This window comes from Trifolium pratense, linkage group LG5, assembly GCF_020283565.1.
Source record: "Trifolium pratense cultivar HEN17-A07 linkage group LG5, ARS_RC_1.1, whole genome shotgun sequence".
In the NCBI taxonomy this organism is placed as follows: Eukaryota; Viridiplantae; Streptophyta; class Magnoliopsida; order Fabales; family Fabaceae; genus Trifolium; species Trifolium pratense.
The window spans coordinates 21,938,703-21,960,456 of record NC_060063.1 but is presented as its reverse complement, the minus strand read 5'-3'; the positions used below and the strand labels follow the sequence as shown (position 1 = coordinate 21,960,456).

Sequence of the window (21,754 nt, the reverse complement as noted above, 5' to 3'; positions counted from 1 at the left end):
CAACCAATCTAGCCTTGTTTCTTACCACTTCACCTTGTTCATTCAGCTTGTTTCTGAATACCCATTTTGTTCCAATAATGTTCTTGTGTGAAGGTTTGGGCACTAGAGTCCAGACATCATTTCTTTGAAATTGATTCAGCTCTTCTTGCATTGCTACAATCCAAGCATCATCTTTCAGAGCTTCATCAATCTTTGAAGGTTCCATCATTGAGATAAGACCAACTAATGATTCCTCATTTCTCAGTTGAGATCTTGTCTTCCTTGGACTATCCTTGTTGCCTAATATCAGTTCCTCTGGATGTGATGATTTGTATTTGAAAGTATTTCTTGGGGGCTCATCATCTTCAGACTCATCAACATCAGGTTCAGCAGTTGCTTCAGTTCTTTGTTGTTCAGAGTCTGTAGGAACTATTATATTCAGAGGTTCTTCAGAGAATGGATGTTCTGAGTAGTTTGGAATATCTGAATATTGATCCTCTGATACCTGAAATCTAGACAAACCTTCCACAAGCTCTGACACTTGGTCAGGCTCTTTGTCATCAAATTTGACATGCATACTTTCTTCCACAGTGTGTGTTTCAGAAATATACAGTCTGTATGCTTTTGAGCGTTCAGAGTATCCTATAAAAATACCCTTATAACCTCTAGCATCAAATTTCTTTAGATGGACTTTGTTATTTAAGATGTAACACGTACATCCAAACTGATGAAAATAAGAAATATCAGGTTTTCTTCCTTTGAACAATTCATAAGCAGTTTTGTTCAACTTAGATCTGATATAGATTCTATTTTGAACATAACATGCTGTGTTTACAGCTTCTGCCCATAAAAACTTTGCTACATTTGTTTCATGCATCATGGTTCTGGCCATTTCTTGCAGAGTTCTATTCTTCCTTTCTACAACCCCATTTTGTTGAGGAGTTCTAGGAGAAGAGAATTCATGCAGAATGCCATATTTTTCACAAAAGTTTTCAAAAGGTTCATTTTCAAATTCTCCACCATGATCACTTCTAACTTTTAAAATAGTGTAGCCTTTTTCATTTTGAATTTGTTTGCAGAAGATGCTAAACTCATCATAAGCTTCATCTTTTGTTCTTAGGAATTTTACCCAAGTCCATCTACTGTAATCATCAACAATTACTAATTCATACTTCTTTCCATTGATAGAGGCAGTGTGAACTGGCCCAAAAAGATCAATGTGAAGAAGTTCCAATGGTCTTGAGGTAGAAACAATGTTCTTAGGTTTAAAAGATGATTTTGTAATCTTTCCTTTTTGACATGAACCACAAAGTGTGTTTGAGTGATATTTGATTTTTGGTAAACCTCTGACAAGGTCAAGCTTGCTAAGCTTAGAGATTAACCTCCAGTTAGCATGGCCTAACCTCTTATGCCAGATCCATTTTTCTTCACTCAAGGTCAAAAGACACAACACTTTTTGTTCATTCAAGTCAGAAAGATTAATTTTATAAACATTATTCTTTCTCAGACCTTTGAATACCATGGAGTTATCAGATTGTTTAGACACAGTACATGATTCCTTATTAAAGACAACTACATAACCATTGTCGCAAAATTGACTTATGCTCAATAGGTTATGTTTGAGTCCATCAACTAACCAAACATCATTAATGGATAGGGAAGAATTACCTACTGTACCTGTACCTATTATCTTTCCCTTTTGATTACCTCCAAAGCCAACAGATCCTCCTTCTTTCATAGTCAGCTTGGAAAATAGTTGTTTGTCACCAGTCATATGCCTTGAACATCCACTATCCAGATACCATGAGTGTTTCATGATACTTCTTTGAGTGGCAGGCTGTATGAGAAACAACTTTAATCATTGCGATAGAACTCTTCATCAAGGTTAATGATAAAGTCATCCCAGTATTCTTCCTCTTCATTTATCAAGTTCTGATTGTTAACTTGAGAACTTGTCAGCCATTGGTCTAGGACATAAGCCCTTCTTCCTTTGCATAAGACTTGTTTCCACACTCTAGGTAGGACATATCCTTTCCTAGTTGGTAAATCTGAATGATACATTATTTCAGCTCTTGGTACCCATCTTCTGGGTCCACGCTTGTTAGTCCATACATGCTTACTATGTTGTCTAGTGTTAGAGAAAAATCTTGGTTTGGAATAATGACCTTTTTGAAACCTTTTCTTTTGAAATCTGTTATTATTCCAGGATTTGGATTGTTTATGATTCCAGGGTTTGTATTTATCACCAATCCCATGTTCTGATTGATTATATCTACTGACTCTAGAATCATAAATAATCTGAGTCTTGTACTCCATCTGAGATTTAGAATTTTTTCTTTTAAAAACTTCTGATCTTTTAGATTGACTAGCTTCAGGTACTGAAGTTCCTTTGGATCCAGAATTTGAAGTCTCAGATATTGAAGCTTTCAGAACTTCTGAACTGATGTTCTCAGGTTCTGAACAACTTCTATCTTCTGAACTTCTTTCTCCAAATCCTGAGGAACTGGGTTCCTCTGAGCTGTCAGCTTCTAAATTACTCAGATCATCTTTGTCATTTTCAACACTACCAAGATTCTTTCCCTCTTTACTTTGTGGAACAACATAATAAACCCAAGATTTTCCAACCTTTTTGGCAGAGGTCTTCAGCTTTGAATATGTTCTACCATATTCATAGCCAAGTCCCTCTCCTCTATGTCTCATGACATTATAAACAAGATTAGCAGCTTTGCTCTTACCAAGGTTGAGATGCACAAACTGTTGAAGAGCTATTTCCTGCTCATCAATAGGTTTGTGACAAACAGCACAACCCTTTTCAAAGTCATTTACTCTATTCAGAGTTTCTTGATATAGACCTTGAAAATGTTCTGCTTGTTCAGTCAGAGTGTTAAGCTTTTCTTGTAAAACTTTTTGTTTACTTAACACTCTGAGATGTTTCTCAATGACCTTGTTAAGTGCAGTTATAAGTTGAGATTTAGAGCAGTCAGAAAATACCTCATCAGTTACTTCTGAATCTGATTCTGATTCATCGTCTGAGTCTGCATCTGAGTCAGTTGAAGCCATCAGGGCTAGATTTGCCTCTTCTTCTTCCTCAACTTCTTCCTCAGATGATAGCTCTTCAAAGGTAGCCATCAGACTCTTTCTCAATTTACTCTTGAATTGTTGCTTCTTTGAGCTGTATCTTTTGCTTTTGTCTTTAGCAGACATTTCTGGACAATCAGCAATAAAGTGTCCTGGCTTCTTACAGTTGAAGCAGTTCTTCTGATCATCCTTTTTGCTGACAAAATTTCTGGAGCTGTTACCTCTGAAATTTCTTTTGTTAAATCTGTTCCATTGCTGAAACTTGGTGAATAAAGCAAACTCATCCTCATTCATCTCATCCTCTTGACCATCAGCAGAAGATTCTTCTTCAATATCAAGAAGCTGAGTCTTAAGAGCCTTAGAAGTAGTCCTAGTTGACTGTAAAGCCACTGACTTGGACTTCTTCTTAGTTTCTGAGTCAGCATCCAGAACCATCTCATGGCTTCTGAGATTGCTTATCAGAGCTTCAAGACTCAGAGTCTTGAGATTTTGAGCTTCCTCTATTGCAGTGACCTTGGGTCTCCAAGCAATAGGAAGACTTCTCAGAATCTTCTGAACATGGTCATAGGTGGAATAACTTCTCTTAAGAGCTTTAAGACCAGATACAAGGATTTGAAACCTTGTAAACATAGTCTCAATGTTTTCATCTTGTTGCATAGTGAATAGTTCATATTGCCTTATCAAAAGACTAGCTTTAGCCTCTTGAACCTTTTCATTACCATCATAGGTAGCACACATAGAATCAAAGATAGATTTAGCAGTAGACTTGTTCTCTATTCTGACATAATCCTCATGTCTAATAGCACCAACAACAATGTCCTTTACTCTATGATGCTTAGTGTAAGTCTTTAAGTTAGCTGGTGTGAGTAACTTTCTATGCTCAATGGACAATCTTCCATGTTCATTTAAGTTTTCAAAAGTTACTCCCAGCTCAACCAAATCCCACAACTCATGATCAATAGCAGTAATATTGCTATACAATCTTTCCTTCCACCACTCAAATAATGATGCATCACCATTGAATATAGGGGCTTTTCTATTGCCACTATGTTCATGTGATTCATTACTTAAGTAGTCAAAACCAAAAGCATTTCTTGGACCACCACCAGCACCACTGGCCTCACCGGCTTCACCGGTTGTTCTAGTGCTACTATCGTCTCCTCCAGACATAGTGTTCTCACAAGATCTTTACTGTCTCACTGTTAAGTGAAAGTAACAGACCAGAGCTCTGATACCAATTGAAGGTGTGAAAACACAAGAAGGGGGGGTTGAATTGTGTTTTAGCTAAGTTAAAACTTTTTCAAGTTCTTAACTCAACTAAGTTAGCAGCGGATAAATAACACAAATAATAACAAGATAGAGAGAGAGAGAGAGATCACACAAGCAATTTATACTGGTTCCTCTCACAAAATGAGAGTAGTCCAGTCCCCTTGCACTTCCAAGGGAGTTCACTATAATCACACAAGATTACACCTGCTCAAGCACACAAGCAAGAGACTTCTCAACAATGCTCAAGCACACAAGCTTAAGACTTCACACTTAAGCACACAAGCTTAAGCTTTCTCAAGTAATAGTAAAGTATATGAAAATATACAATTGCTCTTAGATGAACCTAAAGAGAACAAATACAGAGAGTACAAAGTATTTGACTAAAGTGCAAAAACACTTGATAGCGGTTCAGAGCTTGTATATCACAAAGTTCAGAGGTTGTTCAACGCACGTTCAATCCTTAATAATGTATATGTTGTTGTAGCTGATTCTTCTAGTATATATATACCACTAGAAAAGAGCCGTTGTAAAAAGAACCGTTGGAGTTGATAATCTTTTGTCTTCAAGCAGTCTGTCTTGATGCAGTTTGGTTGTATCCAAAACTAAGAAAGAGTTTCAGGTACTTTGACTACAGCAGAGAAGACTTTCCTTATTCAGCTAACAAGTCTGAAGACCCACGTTCTCAAAAGAGGACAGACAAAACAAGAGTAGCTGAACTGATCAGGCTTGAAAGGTCCTTTTCTTCATTGGTAGAAGAGTTGACTTGCAAAGGGAATCTTCACAGATGTCCAAAAGATCTTCAGAGGTTGATGAAGCTTTAGTCACTCAAGAAGTTCTGAAGACTTCATCATCTGAAGGTTGCATCTTCTGAAGTCCAACATCTTCTGAGCGCTTGTGAACTTCTGAATTCACATCCTCTGAGCTTCACTCAGAGCTTATATGATGCTTATATCTGCGCACTTAAAATAAATTTTTAGTCCTTCCAATTGTTAATTAATACTTTGTTATCATCAAAACCTTTATAGATTTAGGGGCAAACATTTTTAAATCAATTTTGTTCCAACATCTACCAGTACTTTTTCCAGCCCTAGATGGTTTGGGTGTTTGGACAGGTGTGTTGGCAGTCTCTACACCTTTACCAGCCCTACTTCTAGTCCTCCTAGCCACACTAGCCTCAGAATTTGCAGGAATAGACTTGTCACTCACAGTTGTTTCATTGACAATTATAACCTCAGGATTTTCATTTACAACCTTATCAGCAGCAATCTCTTTATCAGCATCCTTAGGTTGGGGACTCTCATCAGACTCAGAATAGTCCACCAGATTTTCTTGTTCCAAGGATGTGGTAACATCTGGCACCACATTTGGCGCAGCGCCATGTGTTGCAGCACTTGGCGCAACATGAGTCTCAGGAGCAGTTTTCTTAATGGACTCATCAGCAACATCATTATTGGTCTCAGTAGAAGCACCAATATTAGCATCAACAGCAACAGGGGAGTTATGAATACTTTTCCCCAAATTTCCAGATATAGCAGGGGTCTCTACACCTAGGGTTTTATCAGATTTTGGTAAATTAAGACCTAAATTAACAGAAGTCTTACCAGATGTATCAACATTCTCAACTGTAGGATTAGCGACAGGCGTTGCAGCACCACTCGATGAAAGTGGATCAATGTGAAGCTCAGACATTGTAAACGCCTTACTCGATTCACCTTTCGCTTTCTTGCTTTTACGCTTTGAACCTTTAATTGAAGCAGGAGATGAAGGATTTGTACTTGTTCGTGATGATTTATCCTTCTTTGCAGTTGATTTTCTCCTCATCGTTGGACTTGTGGGAGGTATGGTGTTGAGAGGAATAGCATCTATCACCATTTGTTGTAGCGATGGAACATCATTGGTCTTGGTTGGTGAAGATTTTGCAGAGTCAGACATGATTATTGAGTAAAATTTTCTGAGAGAAGTAAAGATTAGAGAAATGTTGATGAGGAAGTTGGAGAGATTTTGAGCGTGAGAGAGAGAATGGAAGAAAAGTAATGATTATGGTTGAATGAAAACTCCCTTGATTAGCGTGTAACTTTAAGTGAAGAGGCGGATTGGAGGTAGTTACACGCATTACATGCTGTAACTGCTATTTGTCTTCAAAAAGGCAAATTCCAAGTTTGCCTCTCAAATTTTCAAATTGATTCGCATCTAAAGCCTTTGTAAAAATATCTGCCAACTGTTCTTCAGATGCAATGTGTTCAAGTGTAACAATTTTTTCTTCCACAAGTTCTCTTATAAAATGATGTCGTATATCAATGTGCTTGGTCCTACTATGCTGGATAGGATTTTTAGAGATATTTATAGCACTCAGATTATCACAGTAGAGTGTCATGACATCTTGCTCAACACTATACTCCTTCAACATTTGTCTCATCCATAACAATTGAGAGCAGCTACTACCAGCTGCTATATACTCTGCCTCAGCTGTGGATAGAGACACACTATTCTGCTTCTTACTAAACCAAGATACTAGATTGCTTCCCAAGAAGAAACATGCACCAGAGGTGCTTTTTCTATCATCAGCACTTCCTGCCCAATCTGCATCACAATAGCCAACTAGTGTAGAATCATTACCATGAGAGTATAAAATTCCATAGCCACATGTTCCATTGACATATTTGAAGATTCTCTTTACTTGAGTCAGATGGCTCATCTTAGGCTCAGATTGATATCTAGCACAAACACCTACTGCAAACATGATATCAGGTCTGCTAGCTGTGAGATATAACAAGCTTCCAATCATACTTCTGTAGAGACTTTGATCCACATCAATCCCTTTCTCATCTTTGGTAAGCTTCAAATGTGTAGGTGCAGGTGTCCTTTTGTGACTACCACCTTCCATTCCAAATTTCTTCACAATGTTTCTTGCATATTTTTCCTGAGAGATAAATATGGTGTCTTCCATTTGTTTGACTTGAAGACCTAAGAAATAAGTTAGTTCACCTACAAGACTCATTTCAAAATCAGATTGCATTTGATGCACAAAATGTTCCACCATTTGTCGCGACATTCCTCCAAATACAATATCATCCACATATATCTGAGCTATCATTAGCTTCCCTTTCTCCTCTCTTACAAACAAGGTTTTATCATTGCCACCTTTCTTGTATCCATGGCTGACAAGGAATTCAGTCAATCTTTCATACCATGCTCTAGGGGCTTGTTTCAATCCATAGAGAGCTTTCTTTAGTTTGTAGACATGGTTAGGAAAACTTGGATCTACAAACCCTTTTGGTTGTTCAACATATACCTCTTCATTTAGATAGTCATTTAGGAATGCACTCTTTACATCCATTTGATATAACTTGAATTTTAAGATGCATGCCACAGCTAAGAGCAATCTTATGGACTCCAAGCGGGCTACTGGAGCAAAAGTCTCATCAAAATCTACTCCTTCTATCTGGGTGTATCCTTGTGCTACAAGTCTGGCTTTATTTCTAGTAATGTCACTGTTTTCATCAGTTTTGTTCTTGTAGACCCACTTTGTACCAATAACATTTATACCATCTGGTCTAGGTACTAGATCCCATACCTCACTTCTTTTGAACTGAGTTAGTTCCTCCTGCATAGCATTGATCCAGTATTCATCAGTCAAAGCTTCTTTAACATTCTTTGGTTCAATCTTGGATATGAAGCAAGAGTTGGAGATTGCTTCTTTTGATCTTCTTGTTGCAATTCCTTGATTTGGATTTCCAATGACAAGTTCCAGAGGATGATTCTTCTGTGTTCTAGTAGATGGTCCCTTGTTTGGTCTAGGAGCCTCTGAAGTAGATTCAGAATGTTGATCAGGTTCAGGTTCAGTTTGATCATCATCTAGTGTTGGGACAGGTGTGATGACATCTGTCTCTTCAGCTGGATCTGCGCTTGTTGTATCACTATCATCAACAACAACATTTATTGATTCCATCATAGTTCTTGTTCTGGAGTTAAAAACTCTGTAGGCTCTGTTGTTGGTTGAGTAACCTAAAAATATCCCCTCATCACTTTTGGGGTCCAATTTTCTCCTAGGTTCTCTATCTGCCAAAATGTAACATTTTGACCCAAACACATGGAAATATTTTACAGTAGGCTTCCTATTCTTCCATAGTTCATACAGTGTTGTAGCAGTACCTTTTCTTAATGTTACTCTATTGTGAATGTAACATGCTGTATTCATGGCTTCAGCCCAGAACTTGTAAGGAACATTTTTGGCATGCAACATCACTCTAGCAGATTCTTGTAAGGTTCTGTTCTTTCTTTCAACCACACAATTTTGTTGAGGTGTAATTGGTGAAGAAAATTCATGAGCTATTCCTTCAGCAGCACAAAAATCAGCAAATTTAGAGTTTTCAAACTCCTTACCATGGTCACTTCTGATTCTTACAATACTACAATCTTTCTCCTTTTGAAGTTGTAAGCAAAGATTTTTGAATTCTTCAAAAGTCTCAGATTTTTCCCTAATGAAATTGACCCAAGTATATCTAGAGAAGTCATCAACAACAACAAGAACATATTTCTTACCTCCAAGACTCTTAACTTGTATGGGCCCCATCAGATCCATATGTAGTAACTCAAGAACTCTAGAAGTGGACAAGTGTTGCAACTTCTGGTGCGACACTTTGGTTTGCTTCCCAATCTGACATTCACCACAGATGTTGCCTTCCTGTATCTGTAAACTTGGTAGTCCTCTGATAGCTTCTTCAGATATGACTCTCTTCATGCTCTTCAGGTTAAGGTGTCCTAATTTTTGATGCCACAGCTTAACCTCTTCATTTTTAGTTAAGAGACATGTAGATACATTAGCTTCTTCAAGAGGGATCCACAGGTAGCAGTTGTCCTTTGATCTAACACCCCTCATAAGGATGTCTCCTCCATTATTGCTGACAAGACATTCATTTTTTGTAAAGTTGACTTTCATGCCTTGATCACATAGTTGGCTTATACTGATTAGATTGGCAGTTAGCCCTTTTACAAGGAGAACATTTTCAAGTTTTGGTAGACCATGGTCAATCAGTCTTCCAATACCTTTAATTTCCCCCTTTGCTCCATCTCCAAATGTCACAAAACTTGTGGCATAGGATTTTACCTCCTTCAAATACTTTTCAACACCAGTCATGTGTCTGGAACAACCACTATCAAAGTACCAATCTTCTTTTGATGAGGCTCTGAGAGACGTATGGGCAATCAAACTTTTCCCACTGCTTTCAGCTGTATACTCCTTGATATTGGTTGTATCATCCTTTTGTTTCCATTCCATCCTTGTTTTAGTAATGGATGGTTCAGACTCTTGAAGAATTTCACTTGGATACCCATACAATTTGTAGCAGTAGGGCCTTATGTGCCCCTTTCTTCCACAGTGATGACATCTCCATGAGTGGTACCTGCTTCTGGGTCTAGGTATAAATCTAGGTCTCTGCCATCTTTGCTGATGTGGTGCCACATGTGGTAACACTTATCTCTGCTGTCTAGGAGCCAGGTGTGGCGACATCCTGTCATGCATTTTTGGAGAAGGTTGTTTACTTATCTCAGGCATATATTTCCCTTCTTTGTTGTAATCCATAATTCTATTAACATTTTTATATTCATACCCAATGCCTGTTTTGGATCTGCTAGGAGTAGGCAAAGTTTCCAGGATTTCATCTAGATCACTTCCTTTGAATAGCCTAAGAACATGCTTCTTTAAATTCTCAAGATGAGAGTTTAATTCAGTTACCTCTTCATTCAGATGGGCTATCTCAGTCAGTTGTTTGATCTTGTCTGCTTCTAAGTTGATGATAGTTGCCTTCTGTTCCTCGATGATCTTTAAACTTTCTTCCCATTTACTACTAAATTCAGAGATTCTTGACAGATTGGCAGCTCTCTCAGTTTGCAACTTAGTAATTGTTTCTTTTTGCTCTTCAGAGACTCTGCAGACTTCTTCACTCTTCAGACACAGTTTTTTATATGATTCAGCAAGTTCATCAAAGGTCAGTTCATCCTCACATGATTCAGTGTCAGATGTACATACACTTGTCAATGCATGTATAGCCTTTGTAGTATCTTCTCCTTCAGAATCTTCATCTGACCAAGTTACAGTTAACCCCTTCTTCTGTTTCTTCAGGAAGGTTCCACATTCACTTCTAATGTGACCATACCCCTCACATTCATGGCATTGAACACCTTTATTTGGAGCTGATTTCTCATCTGTTACAGGTTTTCTGAAATTCCTGTAAGTGTTGCGACCAGTGTCAGCTGCACCTGTCTTAGACCGTTTGTCCATTCTCTTTAGCACCTTATTAAATTGTTTTCCCAAAAGAACCATTGCATCAGAGATGCTGTTTTCAGACTCTGTGTCACTCTGTTGATCTTCTTCCTCAGCATTTGAGACAAAAGCAATGCTTTTGTTTTTCTTATCCATTTTTTCATTTGTAGCTACCTCATAGGTTTGTAATGAACCAACCAGTTCATCCAGCTTCATATCTGTGATATCCTTTGCTTCTTCTATAGTTGTGACTTTCATGTCAAACTTCTTAGGTAAAGACCTAAGCATTTTTCTTACCAGCTTTTCTTCAGATATCTTTTCACCCAAGGCATCAAATTGATTATCAAAATCAAGTATGGTCATGTGAAAATCCTGAATAGTTTCATCATCATTCATTCTTAGATTCTCAAACTTAGTGGTTAGGAGTTGTAGCTTTGACAGCTTCACTTTAGAGGTACCTTCATGAACAGTCTCAAGAATTGTCCAAGCTTCCTTAGCAGAAACACACTTCTTGATGAGTCTGAATATGTGCTTGTCAACGCCATTATATAGTGCATATAATGCTTTTGAGTTTGCAAGAGCAAGCTCATCCTCTTCTTTGGACCATTCTTCAGCAGATTTCAACTCAAGAGTTGGTTTACCATCTTTGTCCATCATCACAGGTGGAGTCCACCCTCTCAGAACTGCCTTCCATGTCTTGCTATCAATTTGTTTTAGGAAGGCCATCATGCGGGACTTCCAATAGTCATAGTTTGAAGCACCAACCAGAAGAGGTGGTCTGGTGACAAACCCTCCTTCTTTGTTCATCCTTGCCAGAAATGGTTTCCCTGGAGCTCACCCTAAAATTCAGAACAGGGTGCCTGCTCTGATGCCAATTGAAATTCCTGGCACACAGTGGACAGGTGTTGATCAAGGTGTGTCAACACTTATCTGTTGTAGACAGATGTTGTTACCGGTGCGCCAACACTTGTCTATAAACAGAGCAAATAACATAAAACAATACAAACAGTAAAGTAAATAACACACAAGAGTTGTTAACCCAGTTCAGCCTAAAGCCTACTCTGGGGGATACCAATCCAGGAATGAAGTCCACTATCAGCAGTATTACTTCGAAGCTAAACTCACCCGTTTACAACTTCTCACTTAATCACTACCCAATGACACTTCTACCTAGGAACTCCTAGATATGAGACCCCGTCCCAATTCCCACCTTAACAACACAGACAGCGTTGTTATAAACCTCAACGATTACAACAGGTGGAGACACACTTCTATGAAACTAGGATTCACTCTTGCTTAAAAGCTTGCGAGCAAACCACACAACACACTAGAACTATCTCCGTACTTCAAAGCTTAGGAGAAGTTCACACTTACAACTCAATAACACTCAGGTCCTAAGCTTGCATCAATGAGACACAATAAAGGCTCACAATTAACACTCTAAAATCCCTAAAAACACACGCTTTGTAAGACACGATTTTAGATGCTTGAAACCATATGCTTGCCTTCGTATTTATAGTAGTAGAACGGCTTGGGCTTCAAGACAAAATTAGGGCTTCTAGAATTGCGGCAGCAGTGATATATTTTTGAAAATAATAGTTATATTTTTGAAACGCAAAAATATATTTTCCAAAAATATAATTCCTTTAGAAAATATAACTAGGGTTTGGCTGCCTCCTGAAACACATTAAACACGTGCGCCTTCCTCTGTAAGAAACCTTGAAACAATTCTTCAATCAAATCTTCAAAAGATTGAGTAGAAATTAAAACCCGCTAGCTAGCGCGCACAGATACACAGACAGGTGTTGTTCCAAAGTGTACCAACATTTGTCACAACACTTGGGGTCAGCACATATGTCTCAACATTTGGCTAAAGGATGTTTTTGCAAAATGTAGCCAATATACAAAAACCCAACAATAATAATTGGTAAATTGTAACTAATTGAACCTTTAATATGTAAATAATTGTTAATAATTGTTTGGTGTGTATATAAATATTTTCTTTTTAATAATTAATTCATTCATGTTTTAGTTGTTATATTATTTGTTTATTTATGAATTGATCTTTTGTGTGAATATGGGGAATTGTTTGGTTATCTATGAGGAAAAAAATTAATTTTCGTCTCTTAAGATTAATATATTTTACGAACTTTTTATTATTGGAGTTTTAATCAACTGTTGATTTTTTTATTGTGAACAACCATATATGACCATCTATTTTTTTTGTCTGCATCATAAAAAATATTTGGATAGCACAAAATTTTATCCTTGAAAAAGTGTGTGGTTAGTTTACAATTTATTTACGTTAATAGAATAGAAAATGCGGATCACACAAACAGACGCGTCCGCGTCTGTTTGGCCGCTAGTAAGAAATTAAAAGGATAGACTAAAGTGAAATTATAAAATGGCATCTTTTAAATAAAGAAGAAGTAAATCAAAGAACAAAAAGAAAATCATTAGTAAATTAATTAGTGTCAAAATTGATGAGTAAATCTTAAATTACAAATTGCTTTATTTTATTAGATTAGATTATTTAAAGAATAAATTGTTATTATTGTTAAAAAAAACGATATTTTGAGCGTGCATACTACTAAATTTCTTTATCATATCATATTGATCATGCATTTTTCTTTGTCATGAAAGTGTGTAGTGAATGTATGATTACAAAATTAATAGTTTTGCTAAAATGTTTGTGGTGTTCATAATTTCTTATTTTTGTTTATTTAAATATTTAATATTTCATTATTAATAATAATTACTTAAATGAATTGTAGTATATCAAAATGTATTTTTTCTAAAAAGAATTGGACCGGGTTGCATTGAGCGGCAGAGCAATATGTATACATACGTGAAATAAGTAATATATAGTTAAGTTTAAAAAATAAAAATTGGAAAAAGATGCTAAATAAAATTCAGTGAAATTAGATAAATAGTGTAAGAGAATAGAGGTAAAGAAAAAAAAATTCAGGTTTGAGAAAAGAAGTAGGCTTTTAAAAACTAACACTAAAAAAATAGTAAATCAAATGGAAAAAAAAAAGATACTGACCCAAGTAACTTGTGCAAAATTCAAAATGTGGTGCATCAACCAGAATTTTTCATCACCACGTCTTTCATCAGCAACAACTTCCCCTCTTTGTCTCTCCCTTCTTACGGTCAGTTTATTTTGTTAGAGGATCTTATGATGTCGATTGAAAAGAATGGCAGGAGTGGAATTTGAAACCAAAAGAGTCACATTTGGTTTCACAATTATAGTAATCGACTCTGTGTCATTATAGGCTTGTAGCACAATTGTGGTATGCAGTTACCATGATATTTTCTCTCCCGACCCCCCTCATTTCTTTTATACCCCCTAAAAATCCAATTTTGCCCCTTGCGGTTTGAAACGTTTTTGCCGAAAAAACTTCGGTTTATATTCACCGAAGCCAAATATTAGACCATTTCGGTAACTGCGAACCGAACATTAGCGTTTTCGGTACACAGAAAACGAACGTCAGCTTGTTCGGTACTTGCGAACCGAAATGTGATAGATTTCGGTACGCTGGTCGCTGGAATTAGGCCATTTTCGGTAGCAGTTTACCGAAATAATTGTTTCGGTACCTGCGAACCGAAATGTCCCAGATTTCGGTAAGTGGTTACCGAAATTTATCAGCATGTCATATTATTTCGGTTCGTATAAACCGCAGTACCCCCAAGGACAAAAACAGAAATTCAAGGGGTAGAAAAGAATTGAGGGGGGTTGGAAGAGAAACCATCAGTTACCATTAGGTGTGTAGTTTGATAACCAACCAAATAAATGATGGTAAAATAGGTATTAATAAAAATCCAGCCCAAACTCTTGCATCCTTTTTATCTATTGTTATAGATTACAAATTAAACTCTTCTACTATTTATATATAATTTATCTTTATACTCATCATAATAACTAGTATCCGGACCCGTGCCAAGCACGGGTAAAAATAAAACTACAAAAATAAACATTTTAATATTAATTTTTTTATAATTATCAAATAAAAAAATGTTTAATAAGTCACACCGAATAGTTTTGTCTTTAAAAATGTTAGCTTTTAATTTGCATACAAATTAAAATGCGTATAAATAAACAATGACTTATAATTCCAAATAAAATTTAATTTTGGACCAAAATATCAATTTTAGAACGGAGAACGTAAATTTTACTTTGATGAAAATATAGAGATCAAATATACATTTAAATTAAGTTTAATTATAAAAATAACTTAACACAATTCAAATAATAACTTTCAATCCGAAACTTCACCTACACAAAAGATATATTATAGTGAATTTATAATGCTCAAATAATTATTATGATATTAATTGTACTATTGTTTGGTAGCTATAATTTAAAAAGAAGGTTAATACCAAAAAACTCAAAATCAATGTACCTAATTCTTATACCAATTCAACTCGGTTTTACCAAATTGTTATAATGGTTCAACTCGGTTTGATCTTCCTTCTTAAGTCGAATCATGAACAATCCTAGTTATGAGAGCGAAAATATAAAACTCATGTTGATGAAGCAATTAATATCAGAAGAATGATATTGAGGACATTTACTATAACAATAATACTAAATAGAGTCACTCACATATAATGAGTGTAAATAACTATAAGTACATTGTTTTTGGGGTCAATCAGAAATACACTCTTAAATATGGTACTAATAAGGACGCACCACAACATTCACAAATATGTATAGATATTTTTGAGCATAGGACTCAGTCTTACAAAAATAGAGAAACACACATCTGATCTAATTGATCCACTTCATAGAGAAACAACAAAAGGGTAGCAGAGAAGCCTGTATAATGTTGGAGTCTGTCCAACAAAACAAAATTAGTTAAAATAACACTGAGGTGGAGTTACCCTCAGATTTGTGTTGTAATTACGGTGTCAGGGAGAGCCATGCCATGGATTTATCAATTGTCTTATTAATGATTATTGCTGGATAAGTTGTTTGATATGGTGCCCTAGCAACAATTCTGTAGAAACACAGTCATATATAGCTTGAGACTGTTATAATCTATCACTCTACTTAGGTTTGAGACTAACCCAACTTCACAAACCCCGATGAATATAGGATAAGCTCTTATGTCACGATAGGTTCAATATCAAATTCAATCCTACAAAACCACTTATCTTAATCTGTGTAGCACTAACACTTCTAGTCGAATCTGTGTCTGTTGTCTGACATGTGTCAAGTGTCCATGTAATTATATTTAATTATTTTCTTCAAATTATTATTACCAGCATCGACATGTTCGTGTTAGTGTTGTGTCTAGTGTTTATATCATTGATCTTTACTAAAAAGCCCATCTAGATTCTAGACTTTATTTCTAACTGTCTTGAGATTTGAGTTTTTTTATTTTCAATACGTGAATTTTATTGACAAAAGATCAAACAATCAAATACATTAAGATTTTCATCATTTGATTGAGAGATATGGCTTACCTATTCTTCCTTTTCTCCAAGAACCGATGAAGTGAAGCTTTCCTACTTCTTAGTCATTGGTAAATCTGAATATATAATAACAAAAGTCATGAATGCAAAACACACAAAATAAAACCATAAAGCCATATGATTCAAATCAAGCATATCCTCTAAAATATTATACATCCAAATAAAAGCAGCATAGTTGTTGGTAGAAAAGACCATAATATCCTTGGCTTTTTCATCTGAAATATCATCAAGCACAATCATAGCCATTTTGAAAAGATTGCAAATAACCATATAAATGGTTATAGCCCAAAGATTTAATGGATACATACATAAACAAAAGTTCTAAAAGGAAAACAAATTGAACGCACCGCTTCAATTATGTTTGAATAAATTTGCATAAATGAATAGAAAAAATTCAATGACCTTAAATGAATAGATGAAATGGTCAAATTTTGGATTATAAAAGAGAACTTCTTTTAGCACTATACATGTGAATGTAAAAGAAAACAATCCCAAATGAGTTTTTAGCATGAATACCTCAGACTCAACCGCATAGTAAAGCTCAAAAATGATTTTGATGGCTTAAGGAAGGTTTCTTCAACACACCACTGATTTTGATGGCTTGAGGAAGGTTTCTCCAACACACCACTCACCTATCCAAAAATTGCAGCAGGTATCACCAAGACAATTTGAACCACTTTAAATGCATTATCAGACATGAAACTAAAAGTCCCACAAAACAAAACATCAAACAAATATAGAATGAAGTTGAAAAATTAACTACTAAAAATATAGTTAAAATAGAAAAGTTCAAGCATGCTTGTCTTTAGAATTATAAATCGCGATAAACTCTAGGAACTCCCCCAATACATACATGTTACCTTTCAGTTCCTACCTGCAATAAATCGCGATATCAAAATTAATAATAACGAAAACATGGTCACCTATTTTGTTTGTATCGTCGGCAGAGTGAGGGCAAAGACACTTTGGGATTACAACAATCTGAGATTGAAGATAGCGGAAGGCGATCAACCATGAGAGAAGGGGACGATGTGAGATTGCTTGACGGTTCTGTGCTGCGTGAAGAGGAGTATGGTGTTGCAATTTGAAGACTACGACGATTTGAGGACAAATATGGTGTAAGCGGACAATGGCAAGAGAAGGAGATCATTTGAGAAAGACGGCATGAGAAGGGAGACGGCGTGAGAAGCACTGAAGCAGGATAATAGGGTTTTGAGAATGTGTGTACAGAAAGAAGAAAATTCAAAATAAGGGACTTTTATTTTTCCATTAGATTTTGTGGTGAGTAATGTAATAGCTGGACTTTTAATAAGGAGTAAATGCAATACTGACATTGATGACCAAATGAAGGAGAGAGCAGAGTTACTGATAGGCCAACATTTTTGAAGGGAGAGAAAGGGGAATAGGTCTGACTTATTCATATTTATAGATAGATAGCAAAGAAATTATTAGTATGTTAGGCAAGTAGGAAAATCATGTAGCAAAACCATGACATTGTTTGAACTTTATTGTCAGCCATGCAGACTTTTCTAATATTCTTTAATATAAAAAGCCATGGGACCAACCCAAGCATTTGAGGTGCATCATAGATTAAAGCACATAAAAAACCAGAGAGGCCATATATACCAAAATAGTTTTGAAGCAGCATGATGAATCCCATTCATGTATAGGGAGGAGAACAAAATAGTTTAGGGTTTGGGAGGCTGCCGTCGGAAAATTTAGAAGAAGGAGTGATAGAAAGTAAAAAGAGTGAGAGAAGAGAAAAATTGATGTGCGTCATAAATTAAAGCACATAAAAAATCAGAGATGCCATATATACCATTTTAAGTGCCATACACCTTTCCCGTACTAATACTATTTCTGTAACCACCTTTTTACAATTAATCCTAGGCCACTCAAGACATTCCTTCAACTATTTGAGGTGCAAAATCCATTGGTGCACAAACAATACCAGAGAGGCAATATATACCATAAATGAAATATTTGACTTTCAATCATTTTGCACATACTACATGTTCACCCCCTTAGTTTAAAGACCCATAAACAATGAACAAATTCAGGAAAAAACTCTAGAGTCGGTAACAAAAAAGAAACACGTCAACTTAGAAAACTTGTCACCTGGTTCTTGATAGGATAGACGACTCCGTTGTTATCCTCATCAAAATCCTCCAGAAAATTATTGGAAGGGAGTACGGGAGCCTTTTGAGAGTGAGTTATAAAATTCAGAGCAAACAATGTTAGTATGTTCTGAATATTTATAGTTGGGACCTGCATAGTGAACTCCATTAATGAAGATAGAAATCACATTTAGAAGTCTGTTAAGGGAAATGAAAGAGAAATATAATAATAGAAATAATACCCCGATGATTTACATATCTAGTAGAGAAGGTGAAAGACGATCCTCTAAAATAATTGAATTCGGCCACCATGTGCATACCTAATCAATTTTTTAGGATGGAGTGCAGTTTGGATTTCTTTTGAAGAGGCAAAATAGTGAGTGTGACAGCATTATGCATAATCAAAATAGCAAGTTGCAATACCATCAAGACAACATCAAATAAACAAAATAAGTTTAGCTTAATCAATATGAGTAATTAAATCAAATTACGATAAATTGAGATGTGAGCATGAAAGGCTAAATAGCATTTCCCGTAAAAAAAAAAAACATAATCCTCAAATGGTCTTCCCTTAATTGTCTTATAAAAGTATCCTCAAACATAATGCCTCAACTTGTAACTCTATTCCCCTGTGTTCTTGAATAATTTTGTTTCCACCTCATTCCTAACCATCAGCCCCTTGCTGCACCATCCACTAATTTCCCTTCACTACACATACTGTAAAAAACAATCCATTTAACATCACATTACAATCATTCTCCAAACACTCGTAAAACTGAAATTAGAGTGGCAAGAACTAAAAAGATTGTGGTTGAAAGAATAAAAACAAATGCATGAAACAAAAAAATCAAGAACAAAGGCAAGAACCCAGTTTCTTTCATACTTCACATAAACAAAAACTGAAGAACAACAACAATATAAAAATGAAAGCGAAAACATCGATTGTCACTTTTTGTACCGTCCGATATAGCAAGGACAACAGCGACTGCTCTGTGATTATCACGATTTGAGGAATAAGACGGAGCAAGGTGACAACGGCAAGGAAAAGGAGAAGCTAGTTGTGGTTTGTGCTGTGATTGCTTCTTTACCAGAGCAAGAAGTTCTTCTTCTGTTGCCAAAAATGCTTTAGGATAACATCTGCTGACATTCCCTGATTTTCTGAAGTGAACTCTGCATTTAGATCAGCTAAGAATTCAGAAAACATATTAACCAAGTAAAGGAAAAAAAAGCATATAAGTATATGAAGGAACAAAAAATAATATGAAATTTATTAATCATTTACGTCACTATACTTGGGCTACAACTTGAGCGAGCAGGTTAAATAGATAAAATAAATATTCTGCAAAGTCGTGGTCAATCGGTCGCCAAGAGCAAGTGCCTAGCGGTGACAGTTTGAAAACAAATTTTATAACCAATGATAAAATCATTTGATCACAAAATCAGTTCATCCCGTTGAAATTAGTTACAATCCATTGGATGCCATCCACATATAATTCCATAAAAAAAAATATCATAAAAATCCTAAACAATAAAGACGAAAACAATCATACATTGACACAAAATGTGCATTTTAGAAATACGTGGATAAAAAATTAATCATACATGGCACTCGGCATTTTGCAAAAACAATAATTAAACCTTATCCCACCATCTATGTGAGTTACATAAGTTGAACAACTAACAAAAATCAAAGTTTCAATAAAACTATTGATAGATGAAAAGAAGAACGAAACCCCTCTATAGCTAAAGATTGTAAGGGTGAGAAATCAAGTTATGCCAATTAAGACCACCACTCATGGAATTTGAATCAATTTTCAATTAAACAATGATAGCCAATTAAGAAAGTAATTGGAGGTTCTTTCAAAACCAAACTATAATTTAAAGAAAAAACTTGCAAATAACATTCTTAGTTTCCTATTTTTCTAATCATACCTTCTTTTATCAATCTTATAGCTTTCCGATTCATAATGTAATTAGTTTCATCGATTTGTCACTCACCATGACCATCTTGAGCAGATTCTCTTAGCGACTTACCATCTCACGATATTGCTTAGCTTTCTTCGTGCCAATCAGAGAGATGACTGCGTAAAATGCAAATATCAGAGATGTTGATGATCGAAATTCAAAGTCTTCTAAAGGATGACTTTCAAGCATACCATAATGGGGTAATAAGTTCAAATATATAGCATGTGGCAAATTAGAAAAAACAAATCAATGGAAGAAACATCTGAATTCTTATGTTGTATTTCAACTGCTAAAAATATCATATTCACTATGCCATTTACTCAACTTACATCCTCATAGTCTACATATATAGATTAAAAATGTCAGTCTACATATATAGATTATTAAAAATGTCCATCTTTCTCAAGTAACATGATTTTAAGATGGACACTGAGATATTTACATAAAAAAAAAAATAGTAACAACAAAAGAACTATAAAATCTCAATGATTCATAATCCAAATACACCGATACACAAAGATATACATAAATTTGAATGAACAATCATTATAATCATACCTATTCTTTCAATAATCAAGCAATTATGTTCCCTTGTCTATTGGATCAGATAGTAAAACACAATATGTAGATTAAACCTGGAATTTGTAAACACAACCACACTATTATGTTTCAAAAGAGAATTTCATAAATTAAAATAAAATATCAAATCAAATTTTATTTGTAATCATTAATCTACAAATCAATATATTTAAAAATAAGATTCATTTATTCTAATTCTAAATAATAAACCTTAAATAAAGAAAAGAAGGAATGAGAAAACAAACATGCCTGCATTCTCTGGATCATGCGGCGAAATCTTTGTTTCATAAGAGGATTTTGAAGCAGCATGCAGCCCATTCTTTTTTGTGCACGTTCATCCAACTATCTATATTTATTGACAATGAAGAAATTGATTAGGTACAATCTAGTGTCTACCGACTCTATCATACCACCTTTTGGTTATAAACTATTTACATTTCAAACCACATGAGAAAGAGTAATATAAAAAGAAAATAATTAGTTCAACAATAGGCCCATGCTCGAGAGTTTCTTCATGAAACAAAAAACTAAACTTCTTGGTTGAGAAAATGAAACTTTTAAAGCAGCCTTCTTTTTCATTAAGACTAAAAAAAACCTGCATTACCTCAATTTTGTAAACAAAATAGAAGAACTTTCATATTTTCTTTGAGCATGTTAAGGAATCATAAGTATTTCATTTTGCTGCAATGAAAACATAAACCCCAATAAGCAAAGAAGAACATAAGCATCAAAATATCAACTAAACATCAAAATTTGGATATATCCATCAAAAGAAGAACTCATGTGTCCATCAAAACCAGCACTATATAAAAGTGTTATTGATGGAGATTGTTTTGTTATCATAATGTTGATTATAATATGTTGTTGTAACTATAGCTCTTAGAATTCACTTGATGGAAAAAAAAAAGCTTTGGAATTCTTTTTCATATGTAGAAAATCCTCAAATACAATCCCTGCAAATACACATTCGACTAACATATACCAAACATGTCAACATAACAAATTAGACAAATATTTAGATTGTGGC

The 21,754-nt window shown here is 35.2% G+C and overlaps 1 long non-coding RNA gene across 1 annotated transcript; it reads right to left on the bottom strand.

The window, feature by feature from the left end:
- Nucleotides 1–15,097: 15,097 nt before the first annotated feature.
- LOC123887499 lies at nt 15,098–21,413 on the bottom strand. Its single transcript, XR_006801523.1, has 10 exons — nt 21,332–21,413; nt 20,973–21,073; nt 20,707–20,783; nt 20,182–20,264; nt 19,272–19,353; nt 18,426–18,900; nt 18,185–18,334; nt 16,583–16,698; nt 16,058–16,122; nt 15,098–15,424 (listed from the first exon to the last, which is right to left on the bottom strand). It is a non-coding gene; the product is annotated as an uncharacterized LOC123887499 (long non-coding RNA).
- Between the last annotated feature and the right edge of the window lie 341 nt (nt 21,414–21,754).